Genomic DNA, 20,081 nt, shown 5'->3' with positions numbered 1-20,081 from the left:
CCTCCTCTGCTTAAGCCATTCAAATTGGTTTATGTGATTTGGTCTACACCATATAAGGCAGAATCTTCTAAATGTCTGGCATGCTATCATTCTATTCTATATAGAGAAGTATCATTAATGAGTATTGGGTTAGCTACAAGAAGAGTGACTTTAGATTTAATTTCTCCAGAAAGGGATTCTGTGTTTTTCTTGAGCCCAGCTAGCACCTTGATAATTGTCAATCCGAATTCTAGTTCTGACATGTTACCCATGTCCGTATTGATTAGGTCTCTAGTCATCAGTACTATCTCTTGTTCTTCTTTTTGAGGTGAGTTTTTCTGCCTTGTCATTTTAACCAGATAAGAATAGATGAATGAGAGAACAAAATACTAAAAGGGTAGAAGCAGTGCCTGAAAATATATACTAGGGGCACCTGGGTGGCTCAGTGGGTTAAAGCCTCTGCCTTTGGCTCAGGTCATGATCCCAGGGTCCTGGGATTGAACCCTGTATCAGGCTCTCTGCTTGGCAGGGAGCCTGCTTCCCCCTCTCTCTCTTCCTGCCTCTCTGCCTACTTGTGATCTCTGTTTGTCAAATAAGTAAATAAATAAATAAAATCTTAAAAGAAAGAAAGAAAGAAAATATACACTAATCAAATTGGAAGAGACCTGAAACGGGGTTGAAGAAAGGAGAAAAAAAAATGCATATATATATATATATATATATATATATGCTTTTTTTTTTTTTTTTTTTTTTTTTTTTTGACTGGTGACTAGAACAGAGCCACCCTCTTGATTTTGGGTGCACATTGGTCTGTTAGAAGAAACTACCTCCCAAAATTTTAAAGAAAGAAAAACTTATATATATGCAAATTAAGGGTAAACATGATGAAGGGATGGAATATGACTGTAAAGATGAAAATTAAAAGAGATTCTAAAAAAGTATTGATATAAGAAGTTGGCTTCTTATTAAAAAAAAAAGGTCAGGCTAGAGACTAGAACAAAGTCATGTGCTAGATTACGGGTATATTTTGATCTCTTAGAAGAAACTGTATCCCAAAATTTTAAAGAAAGAAAAACTTATATGTATACAAAAAATAAGTTTAAATACAATGAATGGATAAGATATGACTATGACCATGAAAACTAAAAAAGATTAAAAAAAAAAGGTATTGATAAGATAAAATAGTTAAAAAAAGGTTAAAATAGGAAAAAGAAAAAAATTTTTAAAAATAGAATAAGGAAAAAATTTAAAAAATTTTAACTTTGAAAGACTAAAGGATTAAGGGGAAAAAGCCATGAATTCTATGTGTGGCATTCTCCTAGCTCTGAAGTTCCACAGTTCTTATTTATCAATAAACTTGGTCTTGGCTGGATGTTCTTGCTGATCTTCTGGGCATGGGGCCTGTGCAGTGCTTCTCAAATGTCTTTGCCCAAGGGAGAATTGTGCTGCCCTTGCCAGGGGCCGGGCTATGTAATATGCTCCGGTTTGCTCTCGGAGCTTTTGTTCCCTGAATGCTTTCCGTAGCTTTGGAGGACGGGAATGAAGATGGCGGCCTCCCAATCTCGGTCCGCACTCCTCAGTGCGCCCTCCGAGAAAAGCGCTCAATCCCTTCCATCTCCCTGTTCTCGGGTAGTGCTCTGAGCTCGTGTGGCCTGTGACCAAGTGTTTCTGTCTCTGGCGCAAGGCTCCGTTTGGAGTCTCCAAACCCAGCCGATTTCTGCAGCACGGTCCTGCATGAGTCTCCCAGATCTGCTGCTTGTTGTGTTCCTGCCCGAAGAGCAGTGCTCCGACTCTGTGTTGGATCACTGGTTAAGGTAATCCAAACTGAAAGCCCTCTCTTTGGCTCTGTCTCTGTAGTCGGCTTCCCCATCTCTGACAGCTCTGCCACACTCAGGCACTCCTGGTCTTTCTGTGACCCTGAGGGTCCTGAGACCCTCAGTACTACATTGGCTCCGTGAGGGCTCTATCCCCACTTAGCCTCTGGAGCGACATCCCTCAGTGGAACAGACTTCTGGAAGTTCTGATTTTGTACTCCGCTGCTCCACTGCTGGCCGGGAACCAGCCCCTACTCCCCTCAGTCTCTCTTCTCAGATTCACTTCTCTGCACATCCTATCTTCCAGAAAGTGGTCATTTTTATGTTCCTAGAATTGCTGCTCTTCTTCTCTTTGATCTCCTTTCGAGTTTGTAGGAGTTCAGAATGGTTTGATAACTATCTGGCTGAACTCCTGGGATGGACGATATTAGGTCTCCTACTTCTCTGCCATCTTGCTCCTCCCTCTCTGGTTAATTCATTTAATTTGTGATTCATTTGTTTCACACATTCATGTGAAATATGCAAGTTTTCAGATTTTAAATTCCAGTGGAGTGCCACAAAAGCTATACCCACAAGGCTAAAGAGAAATAGTTACCCCTTCAAGGAAGAAAAAAAAACTGGACTTCCATTCCCTGAGTTTACTACAGCAACACTTCCATACCTATGGTGTCTATGTTTCACATAGATGAGAGAAAGGTTAGCAACGGTTCTTTCACTTCCTTTTCCCTCTGTGGACTCGTCTCATTATTTGTTCTCACAAACATCTGCTCTACTCAGGGCTATAAAGTATGACTTGAATACCAAACCTAATGATGTCTATATCCATCCTGTCTATATCCAAAATGGTTGGGTGGACCAAAAAAATAATTAGAGAAGAATATCAAACCTAAGAGGCATGACATTTATATGACATGGTCATATAGGAATATGTTGTAGCCTGCACCATAATAAATTGTTGGGCACTGTTATTTATTTGTTTATTAGGATTGTAAAGCACTTTTATCATGACTCCCTGCCTATGTTGCAGTTCTAAACTACAGAGAACATTTTGAGTTCCAGCAAATAATCTTGTAAAAAATTAATACAAGTGGAGTCTAGCATTAGGAAATAGGAGTCTTTAAAGGAATATGCTACTTGAATTGTTGCTATAGCCTTAGCTACTTTCTATTTTGCTCCAGTGATGGGGAGGGGACAGATTTCAGGGTCTGCAGCATGAGGTCATGCACAGAGAGATGCTGCACCTAGTTCTTGGTCTCCCCAACATCAAATGCTCTGGATCTGAAAATGTTGGAAGATAATATTAATGAAGTGAGCGGGAGATAGAGAAGTATATGAATATTCAAAATTTTGGCCACATCTGTGGATCTTCACCATGGCTGAGCTTGAGAGTTATATGTAGAGCTGTCTTTACCTTATCAGTATTATTATTTTTTTTAAATGGCTTCGTGGCATTATCCTGAATATTCAAGTTTAGTAGATTTGGAAAAGGTCTGGGTGTTTCTGTGTTTATGAAGTTTCTTAAAAGATCATATTTATTTGAGGCTGGAAACCACTGGTCTTACTAGTAACTGACATGACAATTGAGTATGTCATTGGACTTTTTCCCTTTCTGACTTAATTCTTACATACATGTTCTGAATGATAGCTTGGAACTTGAACATACCCACTCTTACTTCACAGCTTGGAACTGTAATAATACCACCAGAACTAGAATAAGAAGGCACAGATTTCTGACTCCTCGGTCTCAGTAATTTGAATATTATTTGAACAGAACATGTAACTTGCCATGTTTATGATAGTGTAGGTGGTGGTTGTGGATATTTCTGATTGAACCAGAGGTGAGAGGTTACAGAGGCCAGTATTCAGTGTTTTAAAATTAATATGCCCCATACATGTTGGTCTCAAGCCCCGTGAGTTTCCTCTGTGCTTCCCTGTCCCAGTCACTCCCCTGGTAACCTGTCAGCCCTTCTCAGTCCCACCAAGAGAAGGTTAAATTCGACATCACCAGGAGCTTCTAGAACATCTGATTATTCCTGTGGTGGATGTCTATGTTTGATTGTTTAAAGTTACTTCTGATTATGCCTCTCGGTGTGGGACACTCTTGGATGAATAGAAGTTCAGCAGAGCAAAGTTGGGAACTAAATCAAGATTTGGGGCTTTCTTTGGCTTACAATTCAATGATATATATTTTTGCAGAAGTGAACCTGTGAGAACAGGTCTTATGACAGCTGAATATGCTCTTGAGCAAAAGACATTGAAAGAAATAAACAGAAGGGCTTAGGAATGTGTGCTATCTGAAACATGTCTGTGATTTTCATGCTAAAATTTTAACTGTTCTTTCCCAGAGACCATTAATAACAAACATATCCATTTTTCAGTGAATTGTCACAGGGTCTTTCAAGTGTTAATATTCCATTTGGGCATTTACGTTCTGAAAGGTGTTCTGTACATCATTTTGAGATGGATTGGATTCCCCAATTCTAACATCTTCAGAGTCACGGAGTCCCTGAGGAAGGCAATGAAAATGTTTTGGTCCCGTGTTCTGGGAAACTCGGCTAGAATCTTTGGAAAACCTAGGAATCTCCTTGTCCTCTTTTCCTGAGATTTATGGTAGAGCACAGTCTGAGTAGGCAACTCCTTAACTCTTTTTCCTGAGTATTTCCTAGGTAGCTCTTAGTGCCCTAGGTGATGATTAAGGAGGGGGAGGAGCGCTCTCGAAGGAAACCAGAGTTTGTCTCACTGAATCAGTGACATGGCAAGAGAAAGATTCCAAAGCAGATGAATTAAAAATGTGGGAACTCTAAGCTACAGAAATAAAAAGAGGAACGCTGTTTTCCAGAACCTCGGGGAAAAAAAAAGTGATTCTTTCTACTAAATCCTCAGAGCATTTCTGAGCCAGTAAATTTCCTGACCTTGGTTCTGGCCCATTCTGGGAGGGAAGTAGAGGGAAGCAGGCTTGAACTGGCTCCTAGGGCCAATATGAAGTCTCAGGCCGTTTGTACCTAAAGAGGAATACACCCTTGCCCCCTTCTTTACTAGACTACCTTCCTCCTTCACTCCCCTAAAAGATGTTAATATAATCTTATTTTTGGAATCTTTCTCTGATGCTCACGTACAAAATAAATCAGCTTTGGGAAATTAATATTAGAGGGTTCACTTTGGGAAATATGAATGGCTTAAATGTTAAGTACCAAGTGCTTTATGTATACTTTTTAAATTTATTACACAACCCCCATGAAAGAGGTAATACTAGCATCACTGAGATGTAGCATGACAGAGTGCTTAGAAATATGGATTTTGGAGCTGATCTTCCTGAGTTTGAATTCTGTTGTTTATTACCCTAGCTATGTGAGGTCAGGTGTATTTCCTAAGCTTTTTGTGCCTGCTTTTCTCATCTGTAAAGTGGGAATAAAAAGAACGGTGTCTGTTTTAAGGATTCATTGAGTTAATATCTGAATACCTAAAACTCTCAGAACACTGTGTGGAATGCAATAGATATATGGTAAAAGTTAGCAATTATTTTCTTCTTTTTCAGATGAAGAAACAGGCTTAGAGAGGTGGTATAATCTGTCTAGGACCATACAGATGGCCAGTTCCACACAGGGTTCTAAGAGCCCAGAGATCTCTAAGAGGGCAGTCTGGCCATTGCAGTCACAGTAAAAAGGACCAGGGACTTTGATCAAGGTAAATGCACAGATAATCTTCTGTCTCCAGCTGTGATGCTTATCCTTTGCCATGCCGCCCTTTGGCCCCAAGAGGTTGACAGGTATGAACTGCATCCTTGGAGTCACTTTTCTTCTAGTTCTGTTAATGGGGAGCCCTAGTAGCATATCAGAAGGTAGGGGGAACAGTGCAGTAGAGGTAAGTTTTTTTTCTTGATTTCCTGCCTATATCCCTGCTTTAGGCTGGCTGCATTCCCTTGGTATATTAATAGTGGTAGATCAACAGGCTTGTCTAAAAGGAGGCATGTGGCATGTCAGCTTTTGGAAGGGCTAGTTTTTTGTTCTTTTATAGCTGTGAGAATGTTGAGGGAATGGTGGCACTTCAGCAAAGGTGACAACGGAGCAAGGAACAGACTCTCAGGGGAGGAACAGCTTATGGGTCTTATTCTAAGACCTCTCTTTACATGTTCGTGTTTCCTCCTAACTGGGAAAAAATATAACTCCTGGGTCTCAGCCTCTGTTAGTCATCAACCCTGGCCTTTCTCTGTATACCCGACATGGAGTAGGGTAGGGAGTCGTGTTATTTTTCCTTAGGATGGAAGACTTTGTCATTTGACCTGGGTTCCCACAGCTCTGGTCTATGGATTTCAGATGAACTTCTGCCCCGCCCTGAGTTTGGAGAACAACACAGGGTGTATCACCTATAGCGAGGGTCTTGAGCTGCTTTATAGAGTCCCTTTCAAAGACATCACTGATCCAGAATGCTTATGGGGAAAGGGGTTCGCTCATTAGAGTGGGAACTGCTGATATTTTTTTTATTCTTGGTCAATTTAGATGGATTGATACAAGGTTTATTAGAGCTGGTGGATTAATTTGCTTTACTGTGAAGAAGATGCATTCCTGACGGGGCCTTCTCTGAGCTAGTGCATGTGAATGGTTTATGCTGCTGGCAATTGATCAATCATCCTTCATTTGGAAACTTCCAGTTTGAGGGGAAAATGAATATGATCTAAATGACCAAATTAGGATCAAAGCCTTGAAAAATGAAACGAGATAATTTAAAACTTGTCCTGCTGTGACATTAGCAAATGAGCACTTAGCACCCAGAATGAGGATCAGATCAAGTGCTTTACCAAAAGGTGGTTTCAGCTAAGATACTTCATGTTTGAGTTCAGTTGCCCATTTCTGAAAGGTGACAACAATATCCATAATGTTTTTCTTCCTTTCCTGGGATGTTGAGAACTCAGTAATGAATAAAACCAACATTCATTGAATGTCTGCTGTCTAGGCCTTCTGTGGAACGGTAGGAAAAAAAATATTATATTTACAGCTTTCTGGGATTTGCTTTGTCATCTGTAAAATGGAAACATTTGCACTCAACAAAAAATTCTTTTTTTTTAAGATTTTATTTATTTATTTGACAGAGATCACAGATAGGCAGAGAGGCAGGCAGAGAGAAAGGAAGGGAAGCAGCCTCCCTCCCTGCTGAGCAGAGAGCCTGATGTGGGGCTCGATTCCAGGACCCTGAGATCAGGACCAGAGCCGAAGGCAGAGGCTTTAACCTACTGAGCCACCCAGGCGCCCCTCAACAAAAAATTCTAGAGTGTATCTTGCTTAGCGAAATAAGTCAAGCAGAGAAAGACAACTATCATATGATCTCCCTGATATGAGGAAGTGGAGATGCAACATGGAGGGTTAAGGGGGTAGGAGAAGAATAAATGAAACAAGATGGGATTGAGAGGAGACAAACCATAAGTGACTCTTAATCTCACGAAACAAACTGAGGGTTGCTGGGGGGAGGGAGGTTTGGAGAAGGGGGGTGGGGTTATGTACATTGGGGAGGGTTTGTGTTATGGTGAGTGCTGTGAAGTGTGTAAACCTGGCGATTCACAAACCTGTACCCCTGGGGATAAAAATACATGTTTATAAAAAAAATTAAAAAAAAATTCTATCAAGGTCTAAATTTGATGAAAATTATAGCTACTTGTTGGGGTGCCTGACTCCCTCTCTCTCTTTGCCTGCCTCTCTGCCTCTCTTTCTTTCTCTGTCAAATAAATAAAATAAAAAGTCTTAAAAAATTATAGCTACTTGCTAAGTACTTATTAAATGCATGCACTGTGATAAACGTTTTCTGTATATCGTCTCATTTAATTGTCACAACTATGCTGGGAAGGCTGTACTTTTTTTTTTCTTTTCTTTTTAACATGCATTTTGAAACTGAGGAAGTTAAAACTTAGGAACTTAGAGTAACTTGCCCAAGGATGAATGAGAGCCAGGAGAATATAAACTTAAGCTCTCTGACTTCAGTTCCTACCTTATACTTCCTCTTGACAGTCTATCCTTTACCAGGTTGTTGCATTTGCCTTAAAGAATGCATTTGATCTGTTCCCAGAGAGCTATCTACTACTCTTCATTTTTTTTTTTTTTTAATTTAAGATTTTATCTATTTACTTGACAGAGAGAGATCACAAGCAGGCAGAGAGGCAGACAGAGAGAGAGAGGAAGGGAAGCAGGCTCCCTGCCGAGCAAAGAGCCTGATTCGGGACTCGATCCCAGGACCCGGAGACCATGACCTGAGCCGAAGGCAGCCGCCTAACCCACTGAGCCATCCAGACGCCCCCAACCACTCTTCATTTTTAAAATACTTTTTAGCCAACTCCATTACCTCTAACCAGTGATGGAGGGCTTTTGAGTTACTGCTTATCTAATTAATCTAGACCAGGGTTTCTTAACCTCAGCCCTACTGACATTTTGGTCTGGATATTTCTTTTTGTGAAGAGTTTCTGTGTGCATTGTGAGCTGTTTGGAGCCACTCTTGGCCTCCCTCACTTGTTGCCAACAGCAGCACTTAAATTGTGACAACTATAACTGTCTCTGGCTACCTCCTCTGGGGGCAAAGTTGGTCCCAGTCAAGAACCACTAATCTAGACCATGGCTGTGGCTTGACAAGATTTTTGTTGGTTGGTTGGTTGCTTGTTTTCTTGGTATTAAGTGACTTTAGACACTTCATGATGATGAGGGGCCCCAGCTGGCCATGAGTTTGTGGTTGTAGGAATCTCTTGTTTTCATATTGTTATGATTTGCCTTACTTGGAACACATACAGTATGGAATGAGATAGAGATACTATCAGTTTTTCATGTTCTTTTATGAATTCTGTACATTAGCCTATAAGCTATCCTATAAAGAAGTTGTATGGTTAGCAGTCAGAGTGCAGGTGTGGAGAGAGGTGCCCAGGCTCTGAGGTACGGCACCAGTGCTACTCAGCAAAGCACTTAGCCTCTTGGGGTCTCAATTTCATTACTTGCTAACTGAGGAAATTGGGCCAGATGATCTCCAAGGTCCCTGACTGCTTTAATAACTAATGATTTTATGTCTAAATGCTGAATAACTCCTGGCAAATTGATTCTTTCTGAGAATATTGTAGTCTGTGACAGTGTGACTGCTTCTTTACTTATAATGCAGCAATAAATGCCACCCTCTCACAGCACATTCTTGGATTTTTTTTTTTATATCCTTTCCACATATAAATCTTCACTATTACCAGTGAAGCTGAGTGTCAGCTACAGAGAAGTCTGACCTAAAGAAATCAGGCGATTTTCCTATTGGACTACAGCTGGCCTGATAGGATGAAAGAATCCTGCCCCAAACCAGCTTTGTTGTTTGTGCTGCCCAAATTGTCTCCAGGAAGACCCCAATTCTGTGAAAAAACAAACCCAATATATTGGCTTCCCTTCAAGCTTTCAGTTAGGGATGTTCTCATTTGTTCCATTTCCCCACCACAAAGATGTGAATAAGGTGGCAACAGAGGTCGGAATATACTACAGAGATTCTGTCATATGGCCATGGAGTTCCAGGGGTTAGAGATTCTATTGAAAAATTTGTTTTTGAGACAGAAGGCTACCTGGTGGTCACAAGACTATCATGGGAATGATGGTTTGTAGTTATGCAGTGTGGAGGTCTGGTGAGCAGCCAACACTTCCTACAGCACGAGTTTCTGGTAGTTGATGCAGGGGAGGGGGAGTGCTTGTGGCCACCACAGGAAGAAAGACCATGACAGAGAGAGCCATTAGTGAAGCTAGTGGCATACTAGTGTCTTCGGCACACTTTGCCAAAGACCTTGTAATGGCTCATAAAGGTATCTCAAAATCTCATGCTCAAAATTCCCCAAACTCAAAACACTGTGTACTTCCTTCTATACTATTCCTTTCTTCTGTGTGCTTATCGTAGTAAACAGCACTATCTTCCTCCAGGCTGCCTCAGTTAGGGTGAACCCCCTCAAGCCAAGGTAAATTCCTTAATGTTTCCTATGTTTTCCTTTCCCTACACAAAATATATTAACAAAGTCCTATCAACATGTCCTGGCGATTTCTTTCCAAGTGGCTTACTTCTACCCATCTTCCCAAGATTACTTTGTCTAGCCCACCAGCTGTTTGCTTGAGCTACCTCCCTCAACTCCTAACAACTCCCCAGACCAACAGTTTTTCATTCCCCTTTGTCATTTGGACTCTATACCCACACCACAGTGATTGCCCCCAGACTCCAAATGATTACGATATTGTCAGGCTTAAAATACTGTAGCAGCTTCCCATTGTCCACAGGCCTTCTGTAATGGCTTTTAAGGTCCATCATGACCTGGCCTTGCTTATTACCCCTGATGTCATCTCTTAGCACTCCCTACCTTGTTCTTTGTGCTCCAGTAATACTGAAATGATTTTAGTTCCTTTATCACATTCTGTTCCTTCTTATTTCTGAGCACTTTTCCATATTGTTCTTCCTGCCTCAGACACTATAAATGAATGCTAGCTGTTTGTGATCAGGGAGGTAGAAATATTCAGTCATGGGGAATAAAATGCTATTAGCGAAGCATTTTCTAACAGGAAAATGCTTTTGGAAATTTTGGGTTGAGAGCATAAAAGTCCTGTGGTTTAATTTCCAAAACTTATACCTCTAGACTTTTTTTTACCTCTAGACCTTTTATTAATTTTCTTTTTCCATCTCTCTAGTCCACACGTACAAAAACAAAGGAATGCCCTTGTAAATATGGGATTTTAGTTTCTCTGTTGATAACCAAGTTAAAGAAAGATTCTGAAGGAGAAAGACCTTCTCTAAACATTGCCAGTTTACACCAACTATATATAGGGTAAATTTTTGTGCTTATATTAATGGAAAATGTTGTGCAGTGTGTAAAATTTAAAGACTAGAATAAAGTTAGAGAAAAAAAGCAAAGCTTAGTGATGTGGCAGGTAAAAGGAATGAGGATTAAGGTGTGAGTACAAAAATCCTGTGAAAACAAGGTTTTTTTTTTTTTCTTTTTTAAAAGATTATTCCATAGTTTGGCTATTGTGGACATTGCTGCTATAAACATTCGGAAGCACGTGCCCCTTTGGATCACTACGTTTGTATCTTTAGGGTAAATACCCAATAGTGCAATTGCTGGGTCATAGGGGAGTTCTATTTTCAACATTTTGAGGAACCTCCATGCTGTTTTCCAGAGTGGCTGCACCAGCTTGCATTCCCACCAACAGTGTAGGAGGGTGAGTGCTGTGAAGTGTGTAAACCTGGTGATTCACAGACCTGTACCCCTGGGGACAAAAGTATATGTTTATAAAAAATAAAAATTTTTAAAAAGAGATTATTTATTTATTTATTTGACAGAGAGAGAGAGAGAGATCACAAGTAGGTAGAGAGGCAGGCAGAGAGAGAGAGAGGGAAGCAGGCTCCCTGCTGAGCAGAGAGCCCAATGCAGGACTCAATCCCAGGACCCTGACTGAGATCATGACCTGAGCTTAAGGCAGCAGCTTAACCCACTGAGCCACCCAGGCACCCGAAAACAAGGTTTTTCAAAGAGAGTTAAATCATGCACTACTAGAATTGGAAGAAATCCTCATTTTGCTGATGAAGAAATGGAAGCCCAGAGAGGTTCAATATACTGGTCATCATCACACAGCAAATTAGTGGTGAAATTATTAGAATGCCATTGTGGCCAGCAGAACGGGGATTTCTTAAAACATTTTAGATCCTCCCTATCAGGTTTTTCTTTGACAGTGGAGAGATGATGTATTTGTATTCTATCATTAATATGGGATGGCAGAGAGTGTTAGGGATATGTCATTTAGAAGTAATGACTTCTTATCACAGGAATCAATAGCAGCACAGAAGCATCGGGATCGAGCTCCGCTAAGCTGCTGTTGCCGGAGGGCTGTCAGCTGTGCTTTATTGGAGAGAGGATATGCACCCCCTGTCAGGCTGATTTGGTGCTTAATGTCAATAGGAAATGTGGAAAGAAATTAAAGTGTAGCTCTGAGCTGGATGGTTAAGGCCACCAGGGCAGAAAGTAGAGGAAGGAACTGCGATACGACCATCAATTTCTTTAGTTGTGAGATAATTATGGTGTCAGAGATGGCTTTGGCATGAGGACTCAGGCTTTCTCACTGGCATGGGAAAAGGAATTATGCTTTCATAAGCCTGAGACCCTATTCAGAAGCCTGGGAGTAGAGTGGGAAATAACCATGGTCCTTGAACTCACGACTAACAAGTAGATTGACTGGTTGATTGATTTTAAAAGATTTTATTTATGTATTTGACAGAGAGGGGGGGGGAGGGAGTACAAGTAGGGGGAGCAGCAGGGAGAGGGAGAAGCAGGGAGTCCAATGTGGGGCTTGATCCCAGGGAGTCCAATGTGGGGCTTGGGATTATGACCTGAGCCAAAGGCAGAGGCTTTAACCCACTGAGCCACCCAGGTGCCCCTAGAAAATGAATTCTTGACAAGTAAATCATATCTGTCCTCATTGCTTGGTTGAGATATCCTGTAAGAACCCTACATTATCCAATCCATCTTTATTCCCCCCCCATCTTGGTATCCCCAAGAGAATAATACCAATGTCACTCACAACCCTGGTGGCTAGATCTTTCCAGGCCAAAAAAGTCAGGTCTCTTGTACCAAGCCTTTGGTGTATACCAGGCATGTCCCGTTTGACTCATGGCCCTGCTCACTAACCTTCTTTTACATTGAATATGGTTCTATTATGTGCCACTTTTTAGTTATCCAAACACCAGCAGTGGTCTGAGCTGCTTGTTCGTCTTCCCGCATGTGCTCTGTGTCCTCCATCTATCCTTGCAGTGGTCGAAATGCCCTCTTTGAGCCAGGGAGGCTGATTGGTCATCATCAACACTCTGCCCACCAAGTATGGCTGCCATGCTGACTGGCATATCCATGGCTACATAGATGAGTCATGACACTGTTAATGAAGCACAGGCCAGGCACCCCTACCTAGGGCAACTCCCACATGCTGGAGAGGGCATTGCCACCCATGCTGTACCTCCTGTCCTCAAGCTCAAGCCCAAAGAAGAACCCCCAACCAGCTCAATGGGCCCAGGACCTGCCAACCCCAAGCAGGAACCCAGAGCTGAGCTCCATGCCCAGCACAATGGCTCCAGGCCTGCCAGCCTCTAAAGGGAGTGGCTTCACCACTGTGTCCCCTTCACAGGGGTGAAGGTGGAGGTAGTTCCCGGCAGACCAGGATGCCTGGGGATGGCAGGGCTTTTTGTAGAAATAATGGATTCATTTTTTCTCACCAATCTCATTTTTTATTACTTGTATCTCTTCAGGGGGGAGATCTCAGGGTTCCTGGGAGCCAGTCTCCAGGCCCTAGGTCAGACTTGCCCTCTGTGTGTTTCCCTTTGCTTCCAGGGGTTCTCTAGTGGGGATCTCAGGAGAAACATACCTGCCTAGACCCTGACCTTGGGTTGATACCTGGGTACCTGCTCCTCTCCCATGTTTCAGATCCTGACTCAGGATGTTCTGGGGAGGTGGTGGCCAACCCCTCCAAAGTTTTCAGGATAAACAGAATCTAACTCCCTCTGCCTTCTGGGACACCCCCCCCCCCCAACCCTAGGATCTGTAAAACCATCTTCACAGACTATCTAGGAGTCAGGGGTGTCAGAACCACTATTCAGGAACCAAACTTCATGATGGGACAGAGATTAAAGGTTTGCACTATCTTTGGGAGTAGAGGGAGAAAGAGGCAAGTTCACCTGGCTTCCTCTAGGCTTCCAGAAAAGTCTTTAATGCAATGAAAGCAAACCGCTTGCATCTGGTGGTGGGAGGTAGAGTAGGGGTGGGGAGCCCTGCTGTATTTCTAAGTAGGAAAATAAACACCCTTCATCTTGGGTATCACTTGGCAGACCTTGTATCTTCCCCACTGCTAGAGTTGGCCACTTCCTACTAGTCACTGAATTTCAGAAGGAGAGGGGTGGATGGCAACAGATACAGGGGAAGTGGTTGTCATTCTCCATTGAATGGGATTCTCTTCTCCCTCTGCCCCTCATCCCATGTTCTCTCTCTCTCTCTCTTTCAAATAAAGAAAAACAATCTTAAAAAAAAAACATACCACAGAGTAAAATTTTAATCTTATTTCATTTTCTTTTCCTTTTTTTAAAAAAAGATTTTATTTATTTATTTGACAGAGATCACAAGTAGGCAGAGAGTTAGGCAGAGAGAGGGGGGAAGCAGGCTCCGCGCCGAGCAGAGAGCCAGATGTGGGGCTCGATTCCAGGACCCTGGGATCATGATCGAATCCAAAGGCAGAGGCTTTAACCCACTGAGCCACCCAGGCGCCCCTCATTTTATTTTATTTTCAAGATTTTATTTATTTATTTGACAGAGAGAGAGCACAAGCAGAGAGAGCACAAGCAGGGAGAGCAGCAGGCAGAGGGAGAAAGAGAAGGAGGCTTCCTGATGAGCAGGGAGCCTGAGGCGGGGCTCAATCCCAAGACCCTGAGATCATAACCTGAGCTGAAGGCAGACACTTAACCAACTGAGTTGCCCAGGAGCCCAAGAGTAAACATTTTAAAATGCTGAAGAAAAGCAACTTTGAAACTAGAATTTTATATCTCACAAAGGTATTGTTAAAATTTGATGGCACAATATTTACAGGTATGTAAGACCTCAAAATATCTACAATGCAAAATAAGTTTTTGAAACATTTGGAGGAAGAATTTTAGCAAGGATCTAGAAGGATCTAGGAGATATATGAAAATAAGTTGGTATATTTGGTTATCTAATTAAGCAAGGAAGCCACTTAAAGCATTAGCACTTCCACTTCTAGGTTTTTATTCAAGAGAAATAAAAACATATTTCACCATAAGACTTATGTTTAAATGTTCATAGCAGCATCATTCATAATAGCTAAAAACACAATACAAGTTCATCAAGTGGGTAAATAATTTGTTGTATTCACAGAATGGAATTCTGCTTAGCAATTAAAAGAGCCAACTGCTATTACATTCTACAACATGGATGAATCTCAAAACCATTATGCCAAGCCAAAGAAGTCAAGCATATGGTACACTTCATCATTTCATTTAAGTAAAACTCTAGAAGGGAAAAAAAAATCAAATCTATGATGATATAAAGTCGACTAGTGATTGTCTTGGGTTGAGTGTAGGTGTGTCTCTATCTGTGTACTTACAGTTAGAGTAAGTTTCCCCTTTGAATGTCCTATACACACATCTTGGATTCAAAGAATAAATGGAAAATACAAAGAAAATAGCCCTTACTCAAATGAAAATAATTTTCAAAGTGTTCTAGAGTTTTGAAAGTTACACTGGTAGGGTTTTGGAAGATAGTTCCATTTCCATTTGTTAGGAATAATTTTGAGCTCATGCTTTAAAATAGAGTTTTTCCTAAATAGTGGTGTTAAAAGGCTAGATGAGGATGCCATTAAAGCCTATCCTTAAGTTTTCTGGGTGTTGATCTCCCACTGGTTCCTCTATAACCTAATTCTTCCATTTATAACAGCAAGCACTAAATTACTACAAATCACAGCCTTCTGTGCAAACAGAGCCATTCAGAAAAAGATGTTAGTAAACTGCACACTCAAGCAAAAATGTCAAGAGAGGACGTTAGGAAACAAAAAGTATCAGTTCCCAGTGGAAGGAAGAGCTCTAACTAAAAGGCACCTTTTATTTAATCTTGTCTTACTTGGTTGACTAATATTCCCAAAGGGTAGTTAGCTAAAAAGACACGAATTCTAATATCATCTCAGTATCTTGGTATACTGTCCAAGATGGAGGTGAAACTTTTAAAATTTAAGAGCAATATATTGAAAGGTTAAAATCACTAACAGTTTGGATTTTAAAAGTTATTAATAATTACAACTGTACCTTTGGGTCCTCCATGACACAGATATATAAACAATATCAGACTGGCAGATTTATTGAGGGAAATGGCTCTGAAAGATAGAGAAGGAACAAGAGGAAGCACCTACGAGTCTTCAGACCATGGTTTTTAAGTCTGACACAACAGTTAAAGGAGGGAGGGAAGGAAAAGGATTGGGTAGGAAGAGCTTTAGCCTATACATCTTGGAGGAACTTGTGGTCAATTGAGTCTCTGAGCAAAATTTGCCTGTTAGCAGAGCCTTGGGTTGGTCAGATACCGTTTAGCTCTAGTACTCTCCTGGGCTTAGTCATTGGCTGGGAGGAGCCTAGAGGGAGTGGGACTTTAGTGTGAATGCTGCCTTGGATCCATGGATCCAAATTTGTGGCTCCTGGAAGCTGTCAATTACCTGTAACTCATCCTAGAAGGCTCTTTTGAAAGATCTAAGTGGTGCACCCCATGGCTACACATTATGCCCCAGACATTTAAAACTGACTATTGTACGTGCTTTAGGAAATACTCTCAGTTAAAATCAAAGTCTGTGAAGAAACTCTTGTTAAGTCACATGGTGTGAATAGAGAGGCAGAATTTTTGTGAAGAGCCAATCAAAGAAATTTATATGTTACAGAATAACATCTTTAGGAACTTGACCAGAAAACAAGGACATGCTCTCAGGTATGGCGTGCTAGGAAAAACATGTTTAATCTAGTATAGGTAATGGAGATTCATTCAACATCTCCTCACTGTCTTGCTTGATTGTTGTTATCAAAAACCTTGAGGTTTAAACGCCATGCTAGGTTGTGGGTGTGGTCTATGAAAATGCAGCGATGTCTTTGGCATCAGCTTTTACTATTAGTTGACTAAGAACATGAGGAAAGTGAGAATACCAGTTTGTGAAAACCTAATTAAGACAGAAGAGGATAAGAATTTATAATTATCATCATTAAGGGCATAAGGGCTGTTATCCCCCTCTCTAAAATTTGATGTCATCAGAAAGTACAGTAATTCTTAGAGATGTGAAAGTATCCATCAATTTGTTTACCGTGAGGTACTATGAAGTACCTTGCTCGTTGTTTTTAATGGATTTCAACTTTTTGTCGGTATAAAGGAAAATTCCTTTTACTACCTTGCCTCCTTGTTGAGAATGTTAATACATTTATTTCCCTGCAACTGTCAGCTGTACAGCTAATTAAAGGGAGGCAATGGAGCAAAAGCCCTAGAATTGGAATCCACAAAACCAAACCAAACCAAACAGACTTTAATTCTTGATCCTTCATTACCACCCACAGTAGCATATTAAAATAGTGTTGATAAAACCCACTTCACTTGATTGTTTTGCAGATTGAATGCAGTCATTTATATATGAATGTCGTGGCACAAGGTGGACATACAATATAGGTCTTTGTTCTGTCAGTGGAGGAATAGGTGTGTTAGCCCTGGTATTTAGATGCTGTTTCCTTGACTGTGACATTCCTCTTTTCCATTGGCTACTGAACAGTATTGGGTGGCTCCCAAAGGGGTGCAGGCCTGTGTCTGGGGTGATCAGGTAGCAAAACCGAGATGGGGAGCACTCTGAAGAAAGTCACAGAGAAGGTCTTGGGGAGTCCAGCTTGGTGTATGTTGGACTAAAAATTCTGCTTATGAATAAAAATAAGAACAAAATTGTTAGGAAATAGGAGTTTGGCTTCCCATGAAAACATTCATTTTACACGTGGAACAGCTTTCTAACTATATAATGAAGTATACTAGTCAAATCTGAAATCATTCTTCCTTAGTTAATGGTAGGAGAATATGCTTCTGTAATTTATTTTTGTGTTCTTTGGTGTGTCTAGCAGTTATATTGATTTGAGGTATACTGCACTTTAATTTCTTTCTGTTTAATAGAAGGAAGGAAAACATAGGTTCAATAAAACACAAAATCTATACTTATAAATATGAACTCCTAATTTTGGATTGTGTCAACTAATGGCTTCCATACTGCACTTTTTCTCTGTGCTTGGAGATTTCAGTATTTTGCTTTCTGTTATCTCATCTGCTTCTAGGATGAAGAGGGTTGCTGCAGGGAATGGCCAGCAATCCCTGTACAGACTGATGAAAGTTTACTCCAAACTTTGCTGTGAAAGAGAGAAGGTAAGGGGGCCAATGCTCAGAAACGAAGACCTTTTGCTCTTCTTTGCTCCCACTTTTGTTGGTTCTTCAGAATAATCACAAATCCTTATTACTGTTTCTCAAGCACGGGGTGTGTGACAAGGGATCTTACTGAAACTGGGAGGATCTGTTTATGGGAAAGAGACTATATGATAATCTTCATGTTCTATGGGTTCTGCTAAACATAGCCTAAGGGACAATGCACACATCTCTTAGGTCACATGGTGGCTCTTTGGGCTAAGAAAGCTTCAGGGAAGGCAGCTCCCCTGGGCATTCTGATGGCAGAGTAGTCACGCAGGCCTGGGCATTCCAAAGGCCCGTGCCCTTCTCTGAAACCTTCCCTCACCCCTAGCAGTCTCCTTGTTACATTTTAGCAAACCAGGTATTATGGCTGAGTTCATGCTCTACATTAACCCCAACAGATTGCCTCAGAGGGGAAGAGTTTCCCATCACAGGGACACTAAATGATGGAGATTTTGAAGGGGGGAAATCAAGCAAGAGGTGGGTGGTTGGATTAAATGAAACCCGAGCCTTTCATCTCAAATTGTCAGTCATATTAGAAAACCTACTTATGGTTATCAGAATATGCCTCGCTTCTGGTTCTTCTCAGCTAACCATGCTTTCATCTTTCTAAACCTTTCTTCAAATGAAGCCTAGCAACCATTTATTAAATACCTGTTTTTTGCAAGACTATGTAATAGCCACTTGGGGAGAGTCAAAATTAGCTGTAGTGCAGAAACAATATAAAACTTTTCATCTTTTCAAATTTTTCAAAGCTTTTACATGGAACGTAGAAAACATAAAAGAAGCACTGTTTGCAAAAACAAAGTGAGTAAATTGTACAGAATAAAGTTCCTGCCCTTGAAGAGCTTATGTTTAAAGAGAGGTGGGCATTTAAGATTGCTTCCTTAGAGTTTGGGAGGCTTGGGTCATTTCAACTGCTTCAAAAGCTCTCTAGCAATTCCATGTTTTACAAATACTTATAATGCATATATATTTTATGCATCACTTTGGAATAAGTGATACTAAAAGTGATGTACAAATAGTGAAATGAATCAATTAAAATTACTTTTATCCTTTATATCGGAAATAAGCTTGTATTTACTACTATATACTAAACTGACTTACTGCTATATACTAAACACTATAAGAATGAAGAATTTTTTAAGGCACAATTTGTAGATCATAGGAAATCAATTTATATTCATCCCAGTCTCCTACATTTTCTATGGTGCAGCAAATATTTCCAGTTAGAATAATGACTGTGAATCCATGAAACTTACACAGAAAGATTAAGGACATTCATTAGGAAAGGCAAGAAGTTTGACCCTGACAAAATTGGAAGTTCGTCTAAAATAATAGGTAAAGGGAATGGGTTTTACATTTAAAACTTAGTTTACTCAAGGTTAAATGTACTGGAGCACTTTGTCCTTTAACATTTGGAAAAATGTTGTTACAATAAATATTTTTGTTTTATTTATATCTACCCCCCATATGTGTAGTGTTAGCAACTGGAAGTCCACATATGACTTATAGTGACTAGTATGAAGCTTTGCAAATAGCAAATATAGTTCACTAAGTGAACATTTTGTTTGCCCCTAAAATTCTTGTATATATTGAATTATCAGCATTTTATTGAATCATATTTCACTAATTTTTTCAGCATTTGTTGAGTACATGCTGCACACTGGCATGTCAATAATGATACTAGTTTGTCTGTAATAAGTGAAGTTGTAAGAGTGATCATTAGTGATGTTTACAAATACTTGGGGTTGTCAACTTTTTTGGAACATGGCAGGATCTCCCTTCTTTATTCTCCTTTAATGGGAGGAGTAGCCATGTAGTTTGTTTTGGCCAGTGAAATGTGAGCAGAAATGTCATGTGTCACTTTCAGGTGACAGTTTTAAGATCCTAAATATGATTTGTGACACTGTCTTTCCAGGACAGCAGTGATCATGGAGGTGAGCATTGGAATGGACACCCCATCAGTTCTGAGTTCCTGAATGGTAACAGGAACAGAGCTATCCTGCCATCCTATGTTGGATATAAACTGTGATTCTCCAGTAAACTTGCCAGTAAGAAGCCTCTAACATTCTTTTGGTTATTGATTGTTATAGGATAACTTAGCCTACTTCATACTGAAATTGGTCACCACCACCATGCGGTGTCAAGAGAGAATGACTACATGGCATTGACTTAAGGACAGAGCAGTGGAGAAATTGTTATTGGAGGCTTGAAGGGTAAGTTTTGGGTGCAAACCATTTGGTAAAACTCTTGTATATGATAATTTGGAAGGTGGATCATATATCCAATGATTTTAT

This window comes from Mustela lutreola, chromosome 5, assembly GCF_030435805.1.
Source record: "Mustela lutreola isolate mMusLut2 chromosome 5, mMusLut2.pri, whole genome shotgun sequence".
In the NCBI taxonomy this organism is placed as follows: domain Eukaryota; kingdom Metazoa; phylum Chordata; class Mammalia; order Carnivora; family Mustelidae; genus Mustela; species Mustela lutreola.
The sequence above is the reverse complement of the archived record's forward strand: the minus strand, read 5'-3'. Positions refer to the sequence as shown.